We start from the raw sequence: 22713 nt of genomic DNA, 5'->3' as shown, positions 1-22713 counted from the left end.
GGAACTTTTTGAAATTTTTGTTACATACGCCTGCTGGCAATCACACACCTGCCTGTAATGACCCTGTCAAGAGCCATTATTTAAGGGAGTGGCTGAGCAGCAGACAAATTGGATTATGGAATGATTTACAAATTGTAAATACCAAATGAGCTGCACCATTTTGGAGAAGAATCACTGGCACTCGGGAGTAGGGACTGAATCAATTTTTAAGTATAGATGCATTTTGTCATAAAGGTCAGAATCTCAGTTTAAAGCTCACAAAACTATTTCAACAACTGCCAAAGAGCTAAAACAGCAAATGAGAACAGGTAAACAGATTTCACAAAAAGCTCCTTAGACTTCAAGGACCTGGACGACTGAGAACCTTCACAGACATAAAATAAACATCTTACTATAAAATCCTCACTTACTATTGTCCAGCCCCATGAATTTCTATCAACCAGAAGACAGTGTACAAATGTTCTTGGCATATTGAATTCATACAATAAAATCAAAACTTGACCAAAGCACTTAGCTCATGTTACTGACAAATATGAGAAATTCTTGCCTCAGTGTCTCCATCACACTTGTGACACAGGGCACGCTCACTGAATGCTCATTAGTTGTAGATTGGTCATGGGAGCTCAGACCAGCACATCACTGTGCTAACAGTCTTTCACATTATAAAAGCTTTCATTCTTCTATTCACAGCCCATTTTGCACTAATCATATTGGAGTCTCAACATTCTACAGCCCTTCAGCAGGAGGCTTAACACACCTGGTAGGTTGTTTAGAGGGGTGCTTGTAAATGCCTGAGATTAAAAGGGGTGCAAACACAAGCCAAGCTCTACTGGGGAAATGAGGAGGGGGATCAACTTGGCTGTCAAACTGAGTTTAGATTTATTTTTTTTCAGTGGAATTAGGAACGTGACCCAGTGTTTACATCATTGCATTGGACAGTGTTTCTTCAGAACCAAAGCAAACCAGACTAGCATACTGAGAGCACCGCTGCGTTGTAGGTAGGTAATGTGTACATGTACTAAACGCCTGCTTCAGTGTAATTAACATCATATCAAAGAAACAGTTAAAATAGCTGAGTTCATTTTTTTTCTTGAATTTTTCCATGAGTATGGGAATATTAATGTTGGGCATCTCCAGGGGTGTTGCTATCATTTCAGAATTAAATTGGTGAAAATAATATGTTCTCCCTGTACCTGTGTGGATTTCCTCTGGGTGCCCAGACTTCTTCCCACAGTCCAAAAACATGTAGTTAGTGGGTTTAGGTTAATTGGGAATTCTAAACTATGTATGGCTGTAAATGTGAATGGTTTTCTGTCTCTGTTTTAGCCCCATTTACCTATTTTTCTCAATTTTGGAACAAACTGGAACAAACTAAATTTCTGGTCAAATTTTTGTCTATTTCTCTATCATGACATTTTATTTCATTTTTTCCTATTTTCTATATCTATTTTTTTCTCAATATTTAGACACTTATTCTGTTTTTCCTTTGTTTTTGAGCTCCTAAAGCATTGAGTGTTTGTGTATAACAGTTACTACCAAAGACATCCTGGTAAAAAATACTTTGGACATCAGAAATCACAAGTAAACAGTTTAGTATAAATTACAGATGAGTGATGGTCAATTACTTTGATTCTGTGTGGTGAGAAATACAGTATTGTTTATTTGTTAAATCATAAAAAAATATTTTGCTAAAACTTCAGACACTTTTGCAAGGCTCACAGCCAGAGCACTGTGTCGTGGTCCTGGGTTGTTGCCCCAGCGTTTCTGTGTTTGGACTATTGGGGGGTTTTGATTCTGAGTCTGAGGTCTGAGTTCCAGTTTTGGGTTCTCTGCATAGTTCTAATGTCTTAGTGTTTTATCATATATTTTTGTTGTTTGGCTTTTACTCTGTGCTTAGCATTTAAATTTTCAGCCCTCCTTAGTTTTAGCTTTCTGGGTTCTGTTTTTGGTGTTAATTTGATGATATCCACTGTGCTTTCTTGTCAAGTTTTTTGTCTGTTAGCGATTCTGAGTTTAGTTACTTCCTGTTTGGAGGCATGTTCCCGCTCCTGAAATTCAGATAATTTATCTCCAAGTCTTTAGACTGTGGGAGAAAGCTGGAGTACCCAAACATGCAAACTTTGCACTCCACACTGCCCCCAGCCAGATAGCTACTTTAGTCAGTATTTTCAAATAAATATAAATTTAACAAAGCAAATAAACAACTTTGAAAAGAGTCATTAGATGATGGTTTCAAGATGGCTTTCCTAGATTGCTTTTGTTGCCTGCTGTGTAAACCAAAAAAGGGATTGCATTTGCCAAAAGGCAATCTTATTCTCACTCTCAAATGCTCGGTTGTGTGGTGATTACCTGTGTTGCCTCACAGCAAGAAGGCCAACCAGCTGTGGGCTATATGTGTGGACATTGTTGGTTCTCACTGTGCCTGTGTGGGTTTCCTCTGGGTGTTCTGATTTCCTCCCACAGTCCCAAACACATTCATGTTAGATTAAGTGATTCTAAATCGGTCAGAGATGTGAGCTAGATAAAACACTTGAAATCAGTTGGGTCACGTGACAGTAGTGTATAGCAGTGTATAGAATAAAGCAGTGTATGGTTAAAAATGTGACTGCTCAGGTGACCATGTGTTGCAGAAAAAAATGCAGTGGCTTGGGTTCGACTCCAATCTGAGACCCTCTGCTCTGCGTATTCTTTCTTCAAAGAGCCTTTATTCAATACGGATTTGTAGAGGTGAATAAGAGAAGAAAAACACTTTATAAATACAAATACATTACATTAGCCAAAACTGGGTGCAAACTTGATTAGTAACTAGAAGTCTGACTACAAGTTGACTATAAATGCAAACTAGAATGATCCCAGCACTATAGATCCTACCTCTTGTCTGCAGGTTTGCCATATTCATATGCAGATATCCATTTATAGAGATTATTGTTAAGGAAACTTAACCCAAGCGTATTAGATGGATGTGGCCATAACATTTATGGAAAGACTGACAAATCTATGAATGTAAAGACTAAATGGAGGTCAGGGAATTTCTTGAAAATAAGAAGAGAAAGAAAAAATAAAATAAAATAAAATGCAGGGCATCACAAATTTACATGAAGGCTAAAACGCCAATAATTACACAACTTTGAATAAAATGTAACTGTACTTAATGCAGGATCAGTCAGAGATAAAATTATATTTACAAGTGTACATGAGATATATGTACAATATAGCATGACGAGTGGGTACAAACATTTGGCTTGCATACCAAAAGGACAAAATTCTTACCAAAGATTTAGGAACCCTTCAGTTGTATAACTTATAAAATAACTTTTCACAATTTACATGATTAGATGCTTTAAGAGGCGTCAATAAAACACATAAAAATTGTGGCATTGCGCCTGTTATACAAATCCACAATCTCCTTCAAGGCAAAAATACACGTCTGCTTAGATTTAAAACTGAACTGGTTATCAGAGGTTAAGACAAAATGTTCTATCCTGTTTAAAATAGTCATTTAAAAGACCTTTGGCAAAATACTAGATAGTGTTATAGGCCGATAATTATCCCTGTTGTTTATTTTGCCAGTTTTTTCTTTTACCTTGGGCACTAACATAGGCGATAGAATTGAGTCGGGCAGAATTCCACGTACTAAGAACCAGTAAAACAAAGTTTTCCACTAGCAAATTTTAAATGTGTAGCAGATATCTTATCCATCCCCAAGCCTTATTGCCTTTTAATGTTCGAATTGCATCATAAATTTCTTGTGAAGAGACTATAACATCTTCCTTATTATCAGTTTCACCCACTCAATGATCTTTGATTAGTGGTGCTGATCAAAGGTCATGACAATTTGAATATTAATGATCAAGAAACTGACCTCGGAGCCCATTGTTCTTTCATTAATTCAGTCATTGTGTAAAGGTACTGTTTATAAGCCTGCAGTCAGTTGAGGCTGAAAAAGTCACTTGGATGAGTGATGAAACATTTCTCCCACTGAAGTCCAGATGAACAGAATCACATTTTTGGAATAAGTAAGGATTAAATGCAGAGTAGTAATCTCAGCACCCTGGACCTATAGCAGCATAACTAAGGGAGGATTCATTGCCACCTGATCAAGCCCTAACTAGAGAGGCTGTCTGTCTCCCGAATCCAAACTGGAAGCTGGTTCCATAGAAGAGTGGCCTGAGACTTGAAGGTTCTGCCCCCATTCTACTTTTAAATACTCTAGAAGTGGGTGCTGGTTTAGTCAGTGGAATGAACAGGTGACCATATGCCGTACGGTGGTAGAGCACTAGCCCTGGGTTTGAGTCTGACCTGCTGCCCTTGGCTGCATGTCTTTCTCTCTTTCTCTCTGCTTTCCCGTCCTTCTACACTGTTCCTCTCAAATGGCAAAAAATACTCTAGGAACCACATAATGAATTACTTTAAGTAATAATTCAATCTTGTGGTTTCCTCACAGCAAAGTAGGAGCAGTATTTCAAAGTAAATCAGTCTTTATAACCCATCTCCTCACAACTGCTCTTTATAAATTCTTTGATAATGCAGTACTAAATTATCATCAGTTTTTAATCATCTCACAGCCCAAACCTGATTTCCTGCAAAATGTGCCCACTGATTGAACAGAAAGACAAAAAGTTTCCACATATACAACAGTTCCTGTCTTAGTGCTCTGTGCTTATTTTTATAAATGGCTAATAACTTCTCCAGCTGGCTTGGTCCCTTTGAGTAGTTCACAGTGAATCCAGGCCTCTGGACAAGGTGCGTCCTTGTCCAGAGGCCTGGATTAAGCTAGGCTGAGGGGTTGAGTATAGACTTGAGGGCTATGACTCAGAGCTAGCTGCGGAGAAGAGAGCAAGGTCAGTGCTAGGCTTGAAGATGAATGCAGCTAGTCTTATTTCTTAGACATTCTGAATACAAGGACGCCAATGCAGCACTCCGTGGCTAGCAGGTATTGAGGCGGGCCACGCTACATAATTGGATTGAATGCTGGCCATGGTATTTATGTCACTTCTTGTCTTGTCAATCTCATAACAGGCATGGCAATGGCGTGGGGATTTGAATGGAAAGAAAAGAACAAAGCATTATTTAATTCACATTTAATTCTCACTCATACAATTTTAAGAGCTGGTGTTATTTGCATAACAGGGGAAAAAGGACTCTGCCTTTTCAGTAGCTAGGCTAATATATGCATATGCTGAGGGACAAGCGTTCTCACATGAATCAGCACACAGAGAGATTGTGTTGCTCATGTATATTGCTTTTTATCTACAGATTACTGCAGATCTAAAGAGCTCTACATTTTTGGTTTTCCACAGTGAACAAATACAAAACTATTTTGCCAAAGAAATTCTGTCTTAATAGAAAAAAAAAATCACTTTCAAATATTTAGCAACAGTTATTGAAATCATACAAAAAATAACATTTATAAAGGAAATTAAGATTAAATTTGTTTTGAAGTTTAAAAGACTGAATGAAAACACAAGCATGCTTTTTCTGACATTAATTTTGTAACAAAAGGCCTGAAACAGTTAATATTTACAGTAAAATACTCACATTAAGAACAGATATAAAGCATTTATGTGACAAATTTGCAGCAGTATGCAAAGAGTCTTCACAGAAACATTAACCAAGACCCAGAGACACCCATGAGAGACACAGGGATGTCTCTGGGTCAGGGATTCAAAATCACAACAGAAACAATATGAAAGACTCAAAAAAGAAAGACCTAAGAAAAAACTTGTCAGTGTCAGAAAATACACAGTACCTGTTATATTAATCAGGCACACCCCCTCTTTTTTGCTGTATCCCCACCCCTATGAAAAAAATTTGGAGGCACCCCACCAGACACTGCAGATTAGGACTTTAGATTTAGGTAAAGTCAGTGGGTCAGTATATATTTGCGCTTTATATTTAACCCTCTCGAGACAGGCGTTGCCGATTTGCAACAGTTAAAAACTAACAACCTGATTACCCCACATACATATTTTATGAGTTTTCTTTACCTAGAAGTACCACTGCAGGTCTTGGTTGTGCATTAGCAACAAAAAGTTTAATTTGAGCCTGAGAGGGTTAAGTCTCGAGACAGCAAAGGGCTGCAAGTCAGACTCAAACTCGGGCTGCTACCTTCTGACCATGTGGCACATGTGTGCCTGCTCACCTGCTGAACTAAACTGGTGCCAACATAAATGCTTTAATAGACTTTACATTCATGACAAAAAAACTTTCAAACCACTTTGTTGTTACTCAAAAGAAAGGGAACACATCTGAGATTTCTTCTTTCCATGTATTTAACTTATATTATAAATGCTGATGAACAGGCTGTAAAAAGATGATAAAATTCTGATCATTATCCACAGTGTCACCTGGATAATTCTGATTATTTGAACACTTATTCAAGTAAAAATGACAGACACTACTATTAGCTATATAAAAGAAAGGGAAATCAACAGCTTCAAAACTACAGACTTCCACTGACACCCCAGTTTTAAGCGTCACAGACAGCGTACTTTTTTCTTAGTATGTCTTTTGTCTTTATGAGAAAACATTACACCGTCACATGAGATATTTGATGACACAGAACTTAATCTTTTCAGCTGGAGCCTGGGAAAAAAACAAAATAAACTGACTGATTAATTTTGGACTAAACTATGACAAGAGGTTTTTTTTTTTTTTTTTAAAGTTTAGTTACAGGTTTGTATGTTTTTTATGTTTTCAAACAGAAATCCCACCAAGAGTTTCCTTATCATCAAAAATAAATCTTTCATTTGTGAAAGGGGGATGTTTTAATAACTTTTGATAAGTGAAAAAATAAAGATTTCATTAAGTCCTTGGTTTCTTTCTGTCATTGGCTCATTATTGCAATAGTGTTCATAGCACCAACAAAACAGGCAGAAGTGGCACAGATGATTTTACTAAATATATTAAAATTGCATTTCATTTGAAATATTTAGTAAAATCACCTGGGCATATCTCAGGATCTGCCATGTATTAAAATGGTATTTCATTTGAGGGGCAACACAGTGGTTCAACCTAACTACCCCACTGACTCCAAGCTCCTTTATCTCAGCCATATAATGTTTGTGTACTGTGTTAATGTGTCTGTGTTAGAATAATCACCCAGTCGGTTATTCCAACAAACAGATTTTCCTTTGAATTTGTAGGCTTGGATTTTCTTGGAAATAACCTTGCATTTAACCTTTAGACAATAATTCTGATGGCAAAAGAGCCAAACGGGACAGGCAAAAAAGAAAAAAAAAGAAAAAATGGAAATAACCTTACATTTACATCTAAATACAAAGTATTGTTGTGATAATTATAGTAAAACCTTCCAGAAAACAAGTTGAAAATCCAATAAAGTAATTACTTTTGTATTTTGAATACAGGTTACAAAGCAGAAGATCTCTTCTGAGCACTGAAAATCATCTCCTCAAGCCCCCATGGCTCTTTCTAAAATGTCCCATGCCCACCTCTTTCACTCAGAACTAATCCCACCTTTGATTTTAACTTCATGTTTCTCTTTTGATCTGGCCATCTGTCCAAGCCTAGAAGGACTGAGATGGGGCTGACTGAGTGACTACTCAGCTTCCCACCTCTCTCTTTTTGTTCTGTGTTGTTTTTCAGCCCTTCTGCTCCCTACATGTACATGCACATGTTAGCATATGCACAATAACCTCATATTGTGTAGGCACATATATAGCCGCATGTGTGGTTTGATCTGGTGTCCTGGTGTACAAAGGGCAGGGAACAGCTAATCCAGTCATATCCGGCCTAGTCGGAGATCTGCTCACATAATGTGACTGGACTGGAGCTTAAAATGTCTGAATTTTCAAACATAGAGCACTGACAAATGAATGTGTAATGGACACTGAGAATACAGTTATGTGAAAAAATAAATGCATAATTTAATATTTTTAACATTTCAAATATTAAAGTAATATACAATGCCAAATGATGTAAGAAGCTAAGATTTTATGGTAGTTTTATTAATTCAAATATTTTAATTAGTTATAAATAATAAATAAACAACTGCTATTTGGAAGGTTCAATCCCTGCCTCCTCCAACTGAAGTGGTCCAGGTGAAAGACACTGAGCACAAATTACCCAATCAAGTTTTTAAATTAACCTAAGCCCACTAACTAAAAGTATTTTGACTGTGGGAGGAAGCCAGAGTACTGTGGGAGAACATGCAAACTCCACATAGAAAGGCCCCCGCCAGATGGTGGAGTCAAAACTCAGGACCTTCTTGCTGTGAGACAACAGTGCTAACCACAGCACCACCGTGCTGCCAAGATTACACTGTCATTTAAAAAAATAATAACAGTTATTAAGTATATTAAGTCTATAATATAGACTGAAAGAACCACGTTTGCTGCAAACAAATCAGCAATGTGTTAGGAAAAGCACTGTATTGCAAGATTTCTATGAATGTGTGTGCAAACATCAAGTGATTTAAAACTGCAAGTGCTGCTAACCTACTGCATCTGAATCCAGCAGGGAAAACACAAAAGGTTCTATTATTAAGACACATAAACACACCTTTAGTGAACATTTAACACTCCACCAGTTAGTTCGAACATTCAATTCAATTCAATCGTATTTATACTACGCCAAATCACAACAACAGTTGTCTCAAGGCGCTTTATATTGTAAGGCAGACCCTACAATAATACATGCAGAGAAACACCCAACAATCATATGACCCCCTATGAGCAAGCACTTTGGCGACAGTGGGAAGGAAAAACTCCCTTTTAACAGGAAGAAACCTCCAGCAGAACCAGGCTCAGGGAGGGGCGGCCATCTGCTGCGATTGGTTGGGGTGAGAGAAGGAAGACAGGATAAAGACATGATGTGGAAGAGAGACAGAGATTAATAACAGGTACGATTCAATGCAGAGAGGTCTATTAATACATGGTGATTGAAAAAGGTGACTGAAAAGGAAAAACTCAATGCATCATGGGAATCCCCCAGCAGCCTACGTCTATTGCAGCATAACTAAGAGAGGATTCAGGGTCACCTGGTCCAGCCCTAACTATATGGTTTAGCAAAAAGTAATCTTAAAAGTAGAGATAGTGTCTGTCTCCTGAATCCAAACTGGAAGCTGGTTCCATAGAAGAGGGGCCTGAAAACTGAAGGCTCTCCCTCCCATTCTACCTTTAAATACTCTGGGAACAACAAGTAAGCCTGCAGTGTGAGAGCAAAGTGGTCTAATAGGGTGATATGGTACTACAAGGTCATTAAGATAAGATGGGCCCTGATTATTTAAGACCTTGTATGTGAGGAGCAGGATTTTGAATTCAATTCTGGATTTAACAGGAAGCCAATGAAGGGAAGCCAAAACAGGAGAAATCTGCTCTCTCTTTCTAGTCCCTGTCAGTACTCTTGCTGCAGCATTTTGGATTAACTGAAGGCTTTTCAGGGAGTTTTTAGGACATCCTGATAATAATGAATTACAGTCGTCCAGCCTGGAAGTAATAAATGCATGAACTGGTTTTTCAGCGTTGCTCTGAGACAGGATGTTTCTAATTTTAGAGATACTGTGCAAATGGAAGAAAGCAGTCTTACATATTTGTTTAATATGTGGATTGAAGGACATGTCTTGGTCAAAAATGAAGGTTCCTCACAGTGTTACTGAAGGCCAAGGTAATGCCATCCAGAGTAAGAATCTGGTTAGATACCATATTTCTAAGATTTTTTTAAACACAGTGAGGTTTGTCATATAAAATGTACGTTGAGTTGGTTCCTGGGAAAAAAACAGGCTTAAAATTACTAACCAATTACAGTTTTTCTGTATTGCTAAAACAATTTGTGAAACATCCACCCATTTTCTCAAAACCTTAAACACGAATCCAAAAATCTTAATGTACATTCAGAAAACCCCAGACTTTTCTTAAAATCAAACTATCAGTTATCCTGTGTTCAAAACCAAACAATGTGTTCACATCATACACACTGTAAGTGGAAATATATTCACCACAGAACATTTGTTAGACACTACATGAAATAATTGAAGACACAGCATCCAGGGCATGTAGTTAACAGGAAATATTTTTTGTAAGTGTATTTAACAAAAAAAAAAAAAAAAAAAAACATGATTAGAGTAATATGAAGAGCTGAATGTAGATAACAAAAAAACAAAAACAAACCCAAATGCAAAGCACCACATCATCATGTCTTTGCACAAATGACACTCAGGACCTGTTTCCTGACCTGAAGGCACGAGTAACAAAGCTTTTCATCCACCAGACAAATCCTTAATGTGCAGACAGCAAGCCAAGGAGATACCAGGATACCGACCCCATCCCCAACAGGTTTATTGCCTAATTACTTGGTGTAATATGAATGGCTATAAGGGAGGTTTTTATCAGTAGGAAAAGCTGTAAAACTTATGAAAATACAGTTAAAACTAATAAACCTATGAATGTGCTTGTGTGTGGTGATCAGCAGTTTAAACAAGTTAAGAATTATAAATGGCTTCAAGCGCACATTCAGGTCTGTGAGACTCATTTAGACACACTGAGCCATGCCTCTGTGCTACATGCACACATTTCTGCATCTCTGCCATTCAAAGACACTTTGCATATAGTTTATGTAATATTCAGTACAGAACTGTAACTTTACTCTTTTTCAAGAAAGCAATTTTTAATTCAGTGTTTTTATATGAGCCTTATTTTTAATGGATTTCCTACTACTAGGGAGAACACACATTAGGTTTAAGGCCTGGACTAGTTTGAAATCTTTTGTCACCCACAATGGAAAATGACTGAAAATAAAAATAGGAATCACTTTATTCTGCTCCTAATTTTTAAATCCTGCACTCAGCTTTGCAGTCTCCAATATCACTGAAATGCAGTTATGGCCTGTACCACTACACTTGCTGTCTTGGAATGTCTGATTCCAGTCAGTCTTTGCATGTGATTGGCTGCATGGTGTGCCGATCAAAATAAAGTCCCACTCCTGCCCTGCAGGGTGGATGTTTGACACTCCTGCTCTAGACCCAGGCTTGCTCTTGATGGTCTCCCTTACTCAATTTTCCCCCAGGGTGAAGGTATCTGTTGATAATAATGTGGACTCTAGGTCCTGCTGTTAAATGAAAAGAACAAATTACACTTCTATGAAAACTTCTGCTGTTGTGTTTGAAACCTGTTGTTTTATTTAAAGTTTCCATATTACCAGACAAGAGAGTGCTTCGTAAGAGTAATGGATCTTCAGTTTAAAATCATCCGCAGTCTTGTGTTAAAATCTCAATGGACAACATTTCATTTCCAGATAATAATGATATTTAAATTAGTGCTGTCAGCGTTAATCTCCTTAAAATGACATTAATGCCATAACCGCATTAACGCGGCAGATCTCCGTCAGCGAGTTAGCACGCCATGTCAACTCGTTAGTGCGGTTAGGTCATTAACGGGTTAGCGTCGTGCTAACTCGCTAATGAAGATTTGCCGCGTTAATGTGGTTATGGCATTAATGTCATTTTAAAGAGATTAAAGCTGACAGCACTTATTTAAAGTAACTTTGGATTTTTCAAGGACTTTTTCAAGGACTCTGTGTCTCACCCCTTGTTCTCTCATTCTGCCTCGCGTCCCTCACTCTCTCCTCCCTCTGTTCCCTGGCTGGGATTCATTAGTCTGCGTCTCAGTGTCTGTGTGTTCCCCATGTTTCCTGTTTTACTTTGATAGTCTGCTGTCTGGTGTGCAGTATGTTCAATTTTGCTTCCACCTGTCTCATCTGTTAGATTGTTGCCGGCTGTGTTCCCCAGGTGTTTCTTCTTTGCCCTGATTCCCTCTCATATTTACTGTCTGCGTCTCTGTCCTATGATCTCTCTCCTTCTCCGACTGTGTGTTCTGCCTGTTATTTTACTTTCTTTCACATTGGTCTTTGTATTATTACATCCAGCATCTTGATGCATGCTCAATCATCCAGGTAAGTAAATCCCAAAAAGGTGATTCTGTTCTGCAATGACAGCTTACATAAAAAGGGAAAGACCGTCTCTGAATAGAGGAGGGAGCCTAAGGGTACACCTTTCGCCATCTTACAATGCTGTGATTGCAGCATTTCCCCAACTCTCTGTGAATGGTACTCATGGCCATCGATCAGTGGTCTTTGATCAGTGAGCTTTGATCGGTGGTTGTTGATCAATGGTCATGACGATTTGCATATTAATGATCAAGGAACTGACCTCACAGCCCATTGTTCTTTCAGTGGGCTAGTTTCAGTCATTATGAAAATGTACTGTTTATAAGATTGGGCAAACCTGCAGTCAGCTGAGACTGAAGAAGTCACTTGGTTGATGATGAAACATTTCTCCCACTGAAAACGCTACGTCCAGATGAACAGAATCAACTTTTTTGAGTTAAGTTCTGCCTATGAGTGTGCGTTCTGGGTCCTCCAATCCTGCCCACTTCATACGGTACATAACACTCAAGTCACTACTATGCAGACTCTGGCTCCAAAAGTGCAACATGGTAGCCCACACAAATGGAAAATTTTAATATTGTCAAAAAAAATTTAAATTGTAATAGGAAGAACTGGAGTTACGCCGTCACTCTTTTATATTGTCATTTGCTCATTCTTGAGGCAATGCACAAGTTAGCATGTCCTATAAAAGGACAGACAGGAATATTATACAGGTCTCTACTTTAAAAAAAAAAAAAGTCTTTACTGCCATCTCAATCCATCCCAGAAAAAAAGAGGCATTTTAAAATAGAAGAAAATGAATATTTTAAGGTGCTTTTTTGCTCTGTCCTCTCAACACTCTCCCACTCTGCAGCTGCTCGCCTGACACAAACCCCTTATGGCCTTTTAACCAAGAGTTAATTAGTCTTTTCTTTATCAATGAATGGGTTAATTGATTAATGAGAAATGGTAATGGATTTATCTGTAAACAGCCTCTCATTTGCTTTCAGCATGCTCTTCTCTTGTTGAGGTTTCCCAACACGTTAAACTTCAAGCTAAACAAAGAAGAGGGTTGTGTAGAATTTCTTGGCCTATTCTAATTAAAACTCAAGAATCCGTTTCTTTTTATTATTATTCATCTCACATCTCACTTCATTGATATTAGCCCTCTTTCACGGATTACACTCCTTCACTTGAGCCACTTTTCCCTTCATCTGTTATGCTCAGTGGCAGATGGAGTGACCTTATCCCACATTCAGAGCTCCCTTATGTCCTGACTGCTCTCAGAATAAGAGGTATTAAACACAACAAGAGAGAAAGATAGGGCTCTAATTTCAATCCCCTCCTCCTCTGCGTTTTTACATCATTATGGTATTAGCTGTGAGTGAGCGACAGAGACACCAATAAAAGGATAGAAGAATGAATGTGGGACTTCAAAGTGCAGCAGCAGAGGCAGAACTCGAGAGGAATAATCGGTCAGCTCAGCGTGGCTTAGCAGGGATTCCACAACTTATAGGAAAAACTTCAAACTAAAGAGGCGATGTGAACAGAAAGGAAACATGAAATGAGATGGAGTTTTCACTGCAGTTGTTTAAATATTGTTGACTAAAATGAATTACTTTGAAACTGACACTTTTAAGGTATAAATAATGAAAGAAAAAATACTAATATTATAATATAATATAGTATTTTTGTGTGCATTATTTATACCCGTATTTTTGGGTCTGTTAGATGAGTTTCTTAGGACATTAGTTAGATGGGGAGAAGGGAAACGGTAGCAAGTAGCCAGTTAAAACAGATATGGGCTAATATGAGAGAAATATGGTCTCTTTTTCTAGTCCATGTCAGTACTATAACTACAGAATTCTGGATCAACTGAAGTCTTTTTAAGGAACTTGTAGAACAGCCTGAAAAACAATGAAGGGCAGTAGTCTGGGTTTGGTGTAATTAACTAGTTTTTCAGACAGGATGTTTCTCATTTTAGAGATATTGTGCAAATGCAAGAAAGCAGTCCTACATTTTTATTTAATATTGAATATTGAAGGGCATATTCTGATCAGAAATAACTCAAAGATTCCTGACAGTCTTACTGGAGAGCAAAGTAATGCCATCTAGAGTAAGTATCTGGCTTGATTTTACGAAAACCTCAGTTTTGTCTGACTTTAAAGGCAGAAAATGAGAGGTCATCCAGCTTTTTAACTCTTTAACCCCCTAGGACCTGGCGTCCACATATGTGGACATCAAATTTTGGGTTTTCTAGACCACAATACTAAATTTTGCTCTACCATGGCCTGATATCCTCTTCTCAGAAACTACATCAGGTAAAAAGATTTGTTTTTACATTCATCAGGTCCCAATCACCCCAAATAGCAAAGAGAAATTAAAAATGAATGCCATGAAAGAGTTCAGGTCTTAGGAGGTTAAGACATGCCTGTAATTTAACTGTAGTTTAATTGGTGTTCATTGTTTAGTCTCATATATAAAAAAAAAAGCTGGGTGTCATCTGCATAGGAATGAAAATGTATCCAGTCTTTTCTAATAAACTTGATGCATGCTCAATCATCATAAGTAAATCCCAAAAAGTTGATTCTGTTCATCTGGACGTAGCGTTTTCAGTGGGAGAAATGTTTCATTACTCATCCAAGTGACTTCTTCAGTCTCAGCTGGTTGCAGGTTTCCCCAACATTATAAACAGGTCAACTGCTGCCTAAGTGAAAACCCTTAGTGATCCCGTATGTGTTAGGAGTATCAGAACAGTTGAGACGCATTTTTTCTAAGCACCGCATCTCTGTGGCCTTCAAACCCCAAAACACGCTGTGTCAAAAATTGGTCCCTCCTGAGGATCGGGTCCCCGATTCCCCTGCAGTTTGAATCACTACATATACTTCTTATATTCCAGACAACATTTTTTCCGATGGAGCCCACTCCCAGTCTGGCATTATTTATGTACTTTATATACAGTATATACAAGTGCAGTTCAGCCTCCATAGAAAACTGAGACTATAAAATATATGTTATGATATGTGATATGATATATGATATTTTGTCAAGTTAAAAAGTTGTCTTGTGAACATATATAACATTTATCCTGAGTTTAAACAGAGTGAATCAAATTGTAATAAGATATTTAACAAAACTCTTCTCCAACTGTGTGGAGAACAGATGATGAAGTCAAACTGGAGCTGGTTATGTAGGAGGGGCCTCTATCCATTTTTCTCTCTGTTTCTTAGGAAAATAGCACTTATGACTATGGAAAAAGAATGGCATAACTGAGAGAGGTAATAGAAGAAAGAGGGGATACAGCTTTTGATTGTGAAGGGAATGATGTGAATAATAATTTGAGGTGAAAGGAATTAATTGGGCATAAGGCCAAGTAGAGGAGGGTGGAGGGTTTTTCATGATCGTCACTCTATTTCAGGGATTAAAGAGGGTGGGAAGGCATGACACAAACATGCACATATCAATATTATAGTCATATAGAAACAATCACATGCACTGACAAGTGATACACGTATTTTAAATTAAAGTGATCACAGGTATGAAATAACACATTTGGGGTCATTAACTGTAATTAATGCAAAATATATTGTAAATGCTCTTCAAAGACTTAGATGTGGTTGGTTAGGGTCTACCTTACAATAAAAAGTGCCATGAGGCACCTGTTGTTGTGATTTGGCGCTGTAGAAATAAAATAAAATTGAATTGAACTGAATTGAGATCTCTTGCTCTCCAAGAAGCACAATTAGAAAGACATTTAAACGTGAAAAATCTCCAAGTTAGGAGATATGTTGACTCCATCAGCTTCATTACCTGTGTAATCCAATACTCACCTCCTGTTTTTGACCAGCCACAGCTTTCAGCCGCAGCCTCGCCACTGCTGCTTCCAGCACAAGCTGTCCAAACCCCGCAAAGTATTTACCAGAAAGTTGGAAAAGGTTTTTGAAGGTTTAACTCAATGTGTTGTGGTGATTAGACAGCAGTATTGCACTTATGCCACTGACAGCTCAAGGATAGCCTTCATGGAGTTGTTACAGGATTACACACTGAGGTGGGTACATTTTGGCGAGGCATGCCAACAGGTGTTATAATAAAATTTTCCTTGTATAATAACAGTATTTTTTCAAAAACAATATTTGGAATATGCACTTTCATACTATGAACATTTTCCAAATTACAGGTCACTGAAGGGTTGAAATTTCTTTTGTGTTTTTTAAACCATTTTATTTTTTCAAACATTTGGAGCTCTCATGTCTTCTGAAGTATAGGTGCTAGCCACATGAAATTATTAAGAACAGAAAAACCCCAAATAGGATCACAAAGAATCATTTTTGTTTCCCCGTTGTTACCCTACTATTACCCCTTTATTACCGAGGCGTAATAGAAAGTGCTACCATGAATACTTTTGGCTATATAGTGTACAAAAACAAACCTTACATTATGCCAACATATCAGCATAAATTCTTATTCTCAAAAGGAAAGCATAAACATTTTTGTCTTGGGCTAGTTAACCTTTTATTGCCACAAAACCGATTAGCAGCATAAATTAAAATCTGCTTACTAACTGTAAAGTGATTATTGAATTTAGACAGTAATGCATCACATTGCTGCTTTTCAAACAAATGCAAGTTGATTTGTGTGTTATGTTTGTGCATCATGTTCATAACATAATATTTAGGGCAGATTGCCAGATTTCCATCAATTTATCTGCTGGCAGATTTAATATAATTATTTGTTTTAATCATGAAATAGTGTCTCAAAGGCTAAATTAAAAAGACTACTTTTTCAGAAGCAATTTTCAAAGCTGGATTAAAGCCAGCAAAAGTTAACCCAGTGTCCTGCACAGTGTTATCCCTATGGCAATTTTATTTCTGCATTTTTCTTACGTTTTTGTTTGTTTGTTTGTTTGTTTGTTGTTGTTTTTTAAATAGCAACTATAGACGATAACAAAGCTCATTATTTTCTAGGTGATCAGAAAATACTAAGGGGTCCCTCTTGTGGTACTGGGTGATATTTGCTTCAGCTTCACTGTTGCTGGATGGCTGCTCAATGAAAACACAATTCCAAATTAATGGTCATGTTTCTGTTTTTCTGCCTCAACCATCACAATTTGATGAGCCATATTTGGGGGTAGCTTGGCCATCTATTTTGTAAAATTGATAAGACTTATGTGTCTTGCTAGGATAGAGAAGAGAATCTATTAGAGTTGTTCATAATAGTTTAAGTGTTCACACATAGGTAGATTGTAAACCAACATGCAGCAACACATAGTTGCTGTTTTGCTTGTGTGTGTTTATGGGAGTTATACATCATTGCATTTTCTTTTTATTTGCTTTCTGCACAGCATTCCAACTTTTTTGGAAACTAGGTTGCAAAATACGGCACAAAGGTGTTACAGAGGGAGCAAACTACAGACAACGGACACAGAAACACACTCGCCCAATAGTTTTCAGCTCATTAGGAAAAGAGTAGCATGTCTAATCAGGTTTTGTATGGATGTTCCAGGGTTATTATGATCTGATTTACTTTTAGTGGTTATTCATCACATAGAAAGTGAGGAAAGAGGAAGATGATATTGGAAGGATGGATGACCGTCCACCACAACAGTGTCATTCATGTTGCATTTGCAGCATGTAGAAGAAGAAAAAAAACCTCAGTAAATTACAGGCAGACAGATTAATATTGCCATGGCGAATTATACTCGATGGTTAAGATAAAGCCATTTTAACCATCATAAATGGAAAAACTGATATATGGAGTATATTTGATATATCGGCCACCCCTAATGCGAACGCCACACAGAAAGGCCCTGGCAAGATGGCACTAAACACACTAAACATTCCCTAAACTGAAAAATCTGGCTCCAGACCGAGGGAATATGACAGAACATTTTGTTGCCTTTAGCTTTTTATATTCCCCAAATTAGAATTATGATTTGCCTTATTGTGAGACACATAGATATAAATATATAATAACTATTGTCAAAACAGTTATCTGTTGTTAGGCTTAGCAAAGCCTAACTAAAGGCAAATGAAAAACACGTCACCAAGTTATGCTTGTTAATTAAAGTTGGTCACCAACTAAAACAAGGCATCATGAGGAGCACAATTACCAGTTTTCAGAGTGGCTTTCACTAGCTTTCAGACTTAATGGTAATTTATAAGTACAAATAAGCAGGTGTTTTGTTGTTTTAGAATTAATAAAAACATCTTCCAACCTCCCCCTGAAAGAGCTCGTTACTTTTTCCATGTGTTTATGTGTACACAAACACCAGTACAAACATAAATGGTGACACTGCTCTGTGTCTATCACATAAGTAAAAAGGAAAATCATTAGTAATATTAACTTTACAAGACTTTAATATATAGTTATTCAAGCCAATTCAATTCACTTTAGTTCAATTCAGTTTAATTTATATAGCGCCAAATCACAACAGCAGTTGCCACATGGCCCTTTAGACTGTACCTACCAGAGGTGGGACCAAGTCATTGTTTTGCAAGTCTCAAGTCTTTATCCTCAAGTCACAAGTCAAGTCTCAAGTAATGTCAGGCAAGTCAGAGTCGAGTCTCAAGTCACTGGTGTAAAAGTCCGAGTAAAGTGACAAGTCTGAAATTTTGAATTTCAAGTCCTTTCAAGTCTTTAAAAAAAAAAAAAAGAATGTTGCAGTTATATGCTAAATGTAAGTATTAGACCATGTAATTTTTAAATCTGTGTTTTTCTCAACACATGACAAAATAGTGAACTTAGAAAATATACACAAATTGTGAAATTGCACCTCTATAAAATGCAGCTCAATTAAACTTAGCTCCTAGAATAATTTTCACCGACAGTTCTGAGATAAGCTGCATGTTATTCTTGGATGCACTTGTAGGACCGGCTTTAAAATCGCATGACAAAAATATCATACACATTAAAAAAACTGCATCACCAACGTAGCCTGGACAACATTTGCTAGTTAGATGAAGTCATGAAGCACCACCTACCGTTCTTTATGCAACTTCAACTGTCGGAGAAAGTTGGAAGTTGTTCCATCTCTGTCTGTGATTCTCTTCTTGCATGTTTTGTATATTGCATTTCGGTTTTTTGTTGACTACTTCATAGTTTATGTACCTGAAAAAAATAACTCCTTGCAGCATTTTTGAGCGTTTTTTTTTTTCTTTAAAAATCTGGTTAATTTGATTGGCTGTGCTACAGCTCACGCACACATACGTACGGAGTGTGGTTTGAATAAATGAATTGAATTAATGGTGCACACACTAATATGCATGTTAAATTTTATATTTGGGGTGAAATATCAAGTCTTTTCAAGTAAACCGGTTCAAGTCCAATTCAAGTCCCAGGTCATTGGTGTAAAAGTCCAAGTCAAGTCACAAGTCTTAGAACATTTTTTCAAGTCAAGTCTAAAGTCATAAAATTAATGACTCGAGTCTGACTCGAGTCCAAGTCATGTGACTCGAGTCCACACCTCTGGTACCTACAACAATAAAAGGAAAACAGAGAAACCCCAACAATCAGATGACCCCTCGTATGAGCAACAGTAACAGTAAGAAACCTCTGGCAGAACCAGGCTGAGGGAGGGGCGGCCATCTGCTGCATAAAATAATTATAAAAAATATTATTTAAAAAAATGGTACATTAACATTTAATTAAACTTCAGTAAATATTGTTTTTCTTTCTGTTAACAACAATGAAATGATAAAATGTATATAAATTATTGCTAATATTATTTTTTATATTTATATGATTATTTAATTATATATATATATATATATATATATATATATATATATATATAAAATATATATATATATATATATAAAATATATATATAAAATATATGTTTTGAGTGGTCAGTAAGGCTAGAAAAGCTATCATCATTTTACTAAACTACATTTAATTTAGCTATGAATGTATTTTATTTAACAATGGTTGTTATTAAGCCTTCTAATGGACTGGCAGAATGCACCTGCCTTATGCTCTATGACCATTGTTGAAATGAAATTATTTGCTATATATTAACTAAAATGCCATATAACCATATAGTGTAGCATTAAGTTGACACGGCCCTGGGGAAAAAAAGGCATTAGACTACGTGTCCTTGGGGGGTAGAATGCTGTAGACCAGGGGTCCCCAATCCCAGTCCACAAGGGCCAGTGTCCCTGCAGGTTTTAGATCTCACCCTGGGTCAACACACCTGAAGGAAATGATTAGCTCATTACAAGGCCTCTGGAGAACTTTAAGACATGTTGAGGAGGTCATTTATCCATTTAAATTAGCTGTGTTGGATCAAGGACACATCTAAAACCTGCAGGGACTCCGGCCCTTGTGGACTGGGATTGGGGACCCCTGCTGTAGACTCTCGCTCACGCTTGCCTGGGAAAAAGTAGATAACAGGGGACCATCTTCTAGTGGAAAGTTACTGAGACACTGTTGTTTAAACTAGAATGAGAGAGCTTCTGTAATAAAACTGTTAGGGGTACACCACCATTTTGAGATCCGCGGCAATGTGTCATGCAGGACGCATCTCCCTTCTAGAAGTAATTGTTTAAGAGAATAAAGCATGAAATTGTTTACTGAGCAGTGTTTTGTCTTCCATCAGATGCCCATGAGGAATCAAAAGAACTTGGTGAAGTGTTGATATTTAACAATTGGGGGCTCGTCCGGGATTCCAATAGGAGGCTAAGGAAGACAGATTGGGCGGTCTGGGGGCTTGATCAGCAAGGCAAACAGAGACCCGGGTCATTTTAAAATAAAGGTAAGCACCACCTGTTAAATCAAAGTGTGCATATTGGATCTTATCTAAACTATCTGTTCGCTAAGTTGATCGAATACTCAGTGTCAATTTGCTCCAGTAGACAAAGAGGCGGTGTGTGATCCGTCCCAGTGTGTTAGAGCAACAAAATTGTGGGTGTAATAAGTAAATAAACCGAGTAAACTAATTGGCTGTTGTGGATAATGACTGCTGTGGATAGCGACTGAAAAGTGTAAGAGTAATTATCCTTAGGCGTGGTTGATCCACTCACTTTCATCTCAACAATTTCATCTCAACACCATAGACAGACTCCAGTCCCAGGATGACCCTGAACTGGATAACTGATTAATTTCAAATCAGTTCACTTCAATTAGGATTTATTTGTATAGTACCAATTCACAACAGCAGTTTCCTCAAAGAACTTTATATGTTAAGGTAAAGACTCTAGAATATTAGAGACAAAACCCCAAAAATTAGAGATACAAGCACAAAACTCAAACTATGAGAGAAGAAAAAAATGGCATATAACAGTAGAGCACTGCTTGATTGGAGGGTAACGAGGTGTGTTGGAAAAAATGAAGCAATAGTTGAGCTGTTCTTTGCATCACAGGAAGGTACCTCAGTAACCTTAGTCTATGGCAGCATAACTAGAAGACGGACTGTGGTCACCTGACTCAGCCTTAACAATAAATGTAATACATTTTGAGATTCCTCACTAATGCCAGAACCTGGTGCATCAGGTCACAGATGCAAAATGCCACCTTGTGCAAAGATGAACTCTGCCAGGAGCTTTAGCGCCTTATGGCGAACTTAGGAAGAGTCTCTCTCAGTCTTGTTCACTATAAGATCAGCGGGTGTTTATGTGAGCACTACTTCAGTCATAGTCAGAATTTCAGTCGTGCCAGTGAAGTTGGAAACAGTACTCCCTGAGGACTGTAGTCTCATTCAGCAGGATAATGCAAGCTGACGCACAAGTTCCTTCAAAACTTTCATCATCTGGTCTCTAATGTCTCCACACTTCTATGAACCCAAGAATTATTCCTTGTACTTACTAAAAATGTTGTCAAATTTTTTGAACTTGGAGGTAAAACACCATCAGTGTGGGTTTTGTTGAAAAAACATGGCAGTAAAAATAGCTTGCTGCTTCCTGCTCTGGTTATCAGCCAGATCATCCCTCCTAAGTGGTGCCAGACTTTCCCAGTAGGCCTCAGGGTGTTGCTTCCCTTTGTTCCATCTTGAAGCAGTGCCATTAATCTTTTGCAATAACACTTGAGCGCTTTAATTTTCTATGCAAGCTACGATTGTATTTGTCTTTTCAAATGCTTGAAGAAGACATTCACCACGTCAAACAATATAGCTCCACTACAAATCAAACCTTCTTCACAATGCCATTCTTTTGATGTTAAATTTCAGCTGCTTGGAGTCTTTGGAAAGCCTTTGGTACATCTGATTAGGAGATTAGAAAAAACCCTGAAAATTGGTCTGAGAAATATAAGAAAAGCAGCTTTGTGAGGTGTTTACAGATTTCAATTGTGGTTGCTAAGAGAGGGCAGGGTGTGTGGTCGAGCTCCTCAAGTGCTACTTTACAGCCTCGCTCACATGTTTGGCAGGATTGGAGCTCTGATCTGCTCACATCAGTGTACCAACAAAGTCTTTTCCTTGGAGCCACATTTTAAATGTGAAATGAACCTGCTTTGAGCTGTGAATCTGCTATTAAAGGAACTCTGGAGGTTTGGATGGCTCAGATGATAACAGTTTCTGGATTACAATGCAGCACCAAAAGATTTTCCATAATTGTGTGGAAGCTCACAGCAGCAGAACTCTTCCCATGATCCAGCTGCACTCGGTCCTGCCCCACTGTGTGTAAAAAGTTACAAACAGCCCCCTTTTATTGTCCCAGCCAAAGAAAATCCTGTAATGTTGACTCAAAACAGATTCTTCCTCCATCATACAGGACTGTTGTTAAAAACTATAAAATTAATTGGAAGTTATGGATGAAATGAAATATTCAGTTACAGTGAACACAGCATGATCTGTGCAACTGTGTCAGTGGTTTCACGAATGGTCAAATGGTCCATCACAAT

Source organism: Perissodus microlepis, chromosome 7, assembly GCF_051167445.1.
Source record: "Perissodus microlepis isolate ML-2025 ecotype Zambia chromosome 7, ASM5116744v1, whole genome shotgun sequence".
NCBI lineage: Eukaryota > Metazoa > Chordata > Actinopteri > Cichliformes > Cichlidae > Perissodus > Perissodus microlepis.
This window is presented reverse-complemented; position numbering follows the sequence as displayed.